The following is a 6,000-nucleotide window of genomic DNA, read 5'->3' as shown; positions in this document are numbered from 1 at the left end:
ACATAGTCCGAACACAACCAAGACATGATGTCCGAACACCCCCAGACACGATGTCCTAGTGTCAACGCAGTCCGAACACACTCCTGACATGATGACCGAACACGATTTCCGATTGGAAACACAGTCCGAACACACCCCAGACATTATGTCTGAGTGCCAACACAGTCCGAACACACCCAGGACATAATGACCGAACACGATTTCCGATTGGAAACACAGTCCGAACACACCCCAAACATTATGTCTGAGTGCCAACGCAGTCCGAACACACCCAGGACATGATGTCCGAACACCCTCTAGACACGATGTTCGAACTCGCCACGCCCCAGACATGATGTCCTAGTGTCAAGGCAGCCCGGAGACACCCCAAACATGATTTTATGAACACGCCCCACACTTGATGTTTGAACACAGGCCGGGGCATGATGTCCGAACATGATTTCCGATTGGCAACGCAGTGCGGAGACACCTCGGCCATGATATCCGAACATCCCCAGACATGATGTACGAATGTCAATGCAGTCCGAAGACACCCCAGACACGATGTCTGAGGTATTATCGGACTGTGTCGCCAATTCACAATATGGTCTGTCATGTTTAAAATAAGAACAGTCTCATGTTCACAATAAGAACAGTCAAGTGACTTGACTTGACTCGAGTCACCTTCGAAAATCGATTGACTTGACTTGACTCGAGTCAAAATGTGCAATGACTTGAAATGACTCGTGACTCGAAGGTATAGTGACTTGATCCCAACACTGCGTTGCACTACGAAAATTTTGAATAATTTCTACCATGATGCGTGATGTAACCTCCGGAATTCTTCATCTTGCCAGATTTCGTTAAAATTATGTTTTTTCATGTAAAAATTCATCAGTTTTTGATCATCATGTCTGGGTGTGTTCGGAGCTTCGGACAGCGTTTTGACACTCGGACATCGTGTCTGGGAGTGTTCGGACATCATGTCTGGGGTGTGCATTGTGAACATTATTGCGAACGTGATTGTTCTTATTGTGAACATGAGACTGTTCTTATTGTGAACATAATCGAACCAACCCTGTAGTTCTATTCGGCTGTCGATGAATAATTATGCGGCCGTTTACACATAATCCAATAGCCTGCGTTGGCATCGATCGAATTTTGCGGACGTCTAATTAACGAATTGATCCGCAAGACGGCATTCCGAATAAATAATCGGACATTTAATCCTACAGAAAAGACAAGTGAGCCCAATCTGCCCATGAGATATATCTCCATAGAAACATCGTGTATTTGACTTGTTTTCATACATTACAATCTATCTGTGTGAGAGCAGGATGTGGTAAAGCAACGTGCAATTTCTCTCATTTGCATTCTCGAAACACACGATTTACGTGGCAGTTTAAAATTGTATGTTTTCAAGTACAGAAAGTATACGCTCCTTATAATTTTATGAACGGAAATTGTGGTTGTTATACTTTCTGCTCAATGCGGAAGCATTGGCACCTCCATAAGTAACTCGCTTCCGCGTTCTTATCAAATGGCATCAGATCAATCAAAATGTTTTTGATCCTGACTTTGAGTCACAATATCTGAGCAATATATCTTGTGTCAATATATCATAGAATCCGTCGACTTTATCCGGGCTAAATAATTGATGACTCCACTGTATATGTTGGTCTCTACTCTCTACAGCATCACGGGAGCTATGTAATCCGATCATATTGATCACTGATTAATAAGCGGGTAGGGCCAAATTAGACTAATCACCATAATCAGTATTATTGCAGCCAGACAGACTCAAGAAAAAAAATGGTGTACGTTATCTTTGTGCAGCGGCAGTACCACAATCCACGATCGTCTTGAGAGATGTGGTTATTGCTAGTTGAAAACTATTACGAATACCCCGCCAAGTCGTCCTGACGGTCGGCGCGGCAATTTCTGAGAGAACTCAAGGGTTCTTTATAAACAATGCTGTACAGTTTAATATCTTCACTTAGACATTCAGAGCACTAGGCAGGGTACCCGCCCCTTACCGAGAACAGATAACTCTCACCAGCCAGGACTCATGCCAGCGTCTTCGGTCTCAGTTGCGTTGCCGCACTGCGTTCAGAAGCGCCAATGTCCGCGTCGAGGAGCGGGAATATAAACTAGATTCCCGTTAAGCCTCCGCGTGGGCGAACACGAGCAACACCCTATCGAAAACTACGTTCGTATGTTCCGTAGGGTCGATTAACCCATGTTCATATGAAACCCTTCTAAGCGTCGACTTTCAGATCACTGATATCAACATTGCGTTCGCGGGCCACTCATTTGGCTCTCGCGGGCTACCGGTTAATCTTGCGTCGCTCGTACGCCTACATCTCAAACGTAACTTCGCAAATTGTGTACGTGAATCTACGGTATCCGCTTTACGTAATTGCGTCTTTAGGAATATTCATCAAACTGAACAATCTGGTCGTATGTCGCCAGAACGAATTCGTGTATAGTCTCACGATTGCACGCGGCGAGCTTCTATTTTTGAGTTTTATACAATCGATAACTTTCTTTTACGTTGTATTTCCTATGCGCGCTCTAGTGTCTTAGGCTGCCGGTTTTTGCACCATTGTTGCTACGGTTCAGTTTCGCTGTTCAGATACTATTTCTAAATCCGAAACAATGGCGTCATGATTCGTATTTTGGTTTTGAATTTTAATCAGTTGTTAATTTCCTTTCAGCGGCAGTAGTGACTCTTGATAAGATACGCGCGAAATATTTTTCGAGTGAATAAACATTATTATGAACTTATTAATATTTTTGGAGTATCTTGTTTCATATTCTCCTGGAATAAAAGGTTGGGGACCACGAGTCTAATATAAGTCGACTCAATATTTTAATATTGCGTTAATGAGCTTACAACGCTGACTATGATTTCGGCATATTTATATGAACTTTATTTTGATGATAATCTGTTTCACAAACCTGCGGATACTCACTAACATCGATCAAGATTCTCCTGTGGTTTGTCACTGTCTGTGAAACACCGCTCCAGCAGTCGACCACGTACATTTGCGTAAATATATAGTAAAGCATATACCGTCTGAACTCCGTAGTTTGTGTTCTTATGAGTTCAATGAACAATTCTGTGGTTCTACGCTCTTATGCTAACGCTACCTTGTTTCAGCAATGACATATCTTTATTCATTTGTTTTCCATAGATCTGTGTGCTTTTGATGTTGTTGTTTTTCCTATACGTTTGCAGTTTAGTTTGTATACTTATACGGTTTCGTAGGTAACGACTTCCGTAGTAACACGCTCCTGTTCGTTATGGATCGGCTTTAATGACCATGTCATATCGAGCCTGCCCTCTATATTTGCTAATCTGTGTATCACATTCCGCTCAATAGTCTTGTTGTTATGCATGCTGTTGGATTGCATGATTGACAAATAAAGATTACATATTTTGAGATTATCTACGTTTCGCGGATGTATTAAGGTAATGTAGCACGTAATTTGAACGAGCCAATCGATATAACTATAATTACATTTGTTGCTATGTGTCGCTCACAAAGATTCATTACGCAATTCGTGAAATTGTCAAGTGTCGACACCCACATTACCCAGACATATGTAAAGTATCTATTCCTTGGGAGCTTTTTATAGGCCCACATTACCACTTAAGTTTTTTTTCTATGTTGAGTGGAAGCAGTCTTGGTTCAAGTCAGGTCAAATCAAGTCGAATTTTCGAACTATAATAGTGACTCGTGGAGTGATGTCGTGTGAAAAGTTGAATCGAGTCATCCCAACCCTGCTTTCGTATTATTATTTTGGCTGAATCCCGACGCAGTACATTTGATTCTACCCGAATGGTAACAGTGTCCAAGTCAGAGTTCTAAAACACGCGGCTCGCGAGATCATTTTTGGCGGCCCGCGTCGACATTTTGGATTTTGAAGTATTCAGCTATATTTACCTGCCACATTATTTTTTAGTTTTAAGAACTTAAAATTCGCCCTAATACTACTCCAAAAAGTATGACCCCTTGCTGATTCATAACTGAAAATTGTGATTTGGACTTGCGCGCAGCCTTTTGCAAAATTACTCGAATTCGCGCTGCACGGTTGATAAAATAAAAATGACTCGAGCTGAGTCAGGTCAAACGTTACATTCACAGAAGGACTTGTGACTCCGAACGAGGTTACTTGATAAAACCAAGGACGCAACAAAATATCAGACTGGTATGAGTAATAATAATCAAAAAGGTCGTAGCTTGCGTGGCGTAGCGCATTTAGCTAATCAGTTCGGTATGGGAATGGAAACCTTTGGCACTCTACTTTCCCCTTTGTGTATTGTTAGTTAGGCTACATCCAGCGTCATGTTGGGTCTACTCTCTTTATACATGATATCATGGCTAATTAAAAGTGGCGAGTCAGGTAGTGGTAGCATCTACCGCTGTCACATCAATGGATTCTTCGGCGATTTGACATGTCCATTACTATGGTACATTAATCAATATAGGCAAGTTGTTATTGATCTGTTCCAGTTCCAATATTGGAAAGTGAATCTAACGCTGATTTAAATGGACTTGTTAATGACATGTTATCAGGAGTATGCCCGAAAACCTGGAATTGGTTGAGCTGCCGCTAATGCTCTGATATCAGATCAATCTTTGTTAAATTCTAAAATATTCTACCTATAACAGTGACACGTCAAATTGTCCGCAATAGCTGCAAAATTATAACGCAAAATTATAAGCTTATACGCTGTCACGATGCATTTGCGTAATCGTATGCTGTCTATAACTATTTATTTTGACAAACTATACCAAGTGCAACAACAATTTTATTCAAATATAGAAAATGTGTTTTTTTCGTATCAGGCGTGAATTTACCATAGTAAATCACATTTTCACGATGTGTGTGGAATTCCAGCAGTCTGCAACGTCCCGTCAAATAAGGTCTACTTGGAAACACATTTAATTCCGCTGTTAATAGTGCTGCGGCCCGTGGCGCCATCAAGTGCCAGGAAATTGGCCCAGGAGCGCATTAGAGTTTAAGACCTCAGGTCTAAGTTGATCATAGGAAAGGAAAGGATGTCTTGTCCTTGATGTTTTGCGGCATATACATTAACTCGTGATATATATACACACAAGATCTGTGTATATGCATACTGTGAGTGGGTGCATGAGTGCATCCGGTTCGCTGAACAACATCTCGTCTGATGTTTGACCTTATAATAACGTTTGTTTCGTATCTCATGTAGGTTAGGCCTGTGTATGTTCATTGTTCATAGACAGAAGTGGTCAGTAATGAAGTACTTCTACTTCTTCGAAGTACTCAAGTAGTTTCCCGTTACTTGCGGTACTTACTCAAGTAAATCTGATTTCTGCTACTTCTACTTCTACTTCGTAAAATTTTGTGATCTTCTTACTTACTTCTCGCAATTTTCAGTTTGTCAAGTAGAAGTAGTGTTTTCGCGGATTACCAACATTTAATTTTCATAGAAGTTAAGTAAAGTCCAGAATTTTCGTGGCGCTTCGCGCACGGTACATTTATAGAGTGACAAATATGTTTTCACGAAAGTTTCGGTGAATATACTTTAGGTAGCGGGTTGTGTCGTTCCGTTCACGCCGCATTGTCGCCCATATGAAATCTTCCATCATAGTAAATATGGCCCATACGTTTGCAACTACCATTTCGCAATCTAGCAATTACCTTTCATTAGCAGCCCAAGGCGTATGTCCTAATCTGGAAAAGTGCGGACTCTGACTTTTTTGTGCGTTAGACCTTATTTAGCAGAACACCGTTGAAACTTTCTGGACAAAAGACACAAAATATATTTTCCGTCTTTTGGAAGTAGTATTGCTATTTGTCTTTCAATTCCCAGTATAGTATCACACTATAAGTTCTAATTAGCTTCAGTTCTTTTTTGGGGGGGGGGGATCATGCATGATGACGTATAAAAGCAAGTGTAGTAATGCCTCTATTTTCCGAATATATATCTACACTGTATAACATCTTTACAATCCGATATATTTTTTGTTA

The 6,000-nt window shown here is 40.9% G+C and overlaps 1 non-coding gene across 1 annotated transcript; it reads left to right on the top strand.

Moving 5' to 3' along the window:
* Positions 1–1,803: 1,803 nt before the first annotated feature.
* On the top strand, positions 1,804–1,939 carry LOC145438401 (U4 spliceosomal RNA). The gene has a single exon (XR_013914934.1). It is a non-coding gene; the product is annotated as a U4 spliceosomal RNA (small nuclear RNA).
* The last annotated feature ends 4,061 nt before the right edge of the window (positions 1,940–6,000 follow it).

Source organism: Botryllus schlosseri, chromosome 4, assembly GCF_051294905.1.
Source record: "Botryllus schlosseri isolate E-star chromosome 4, Bs_hap1, whole genome shotgun sequence".
Taxonomy (NCBI): domain Eukaryota; kingdom Metazoa; phylum Chordata; class Ascidiacea; order Stolidobranchia; family Styelidae; genus Botryllus; species Botryllus schlosseri.
This window is presented reverse-complemented; position numbering and strand designations above follow the sequence as displayed.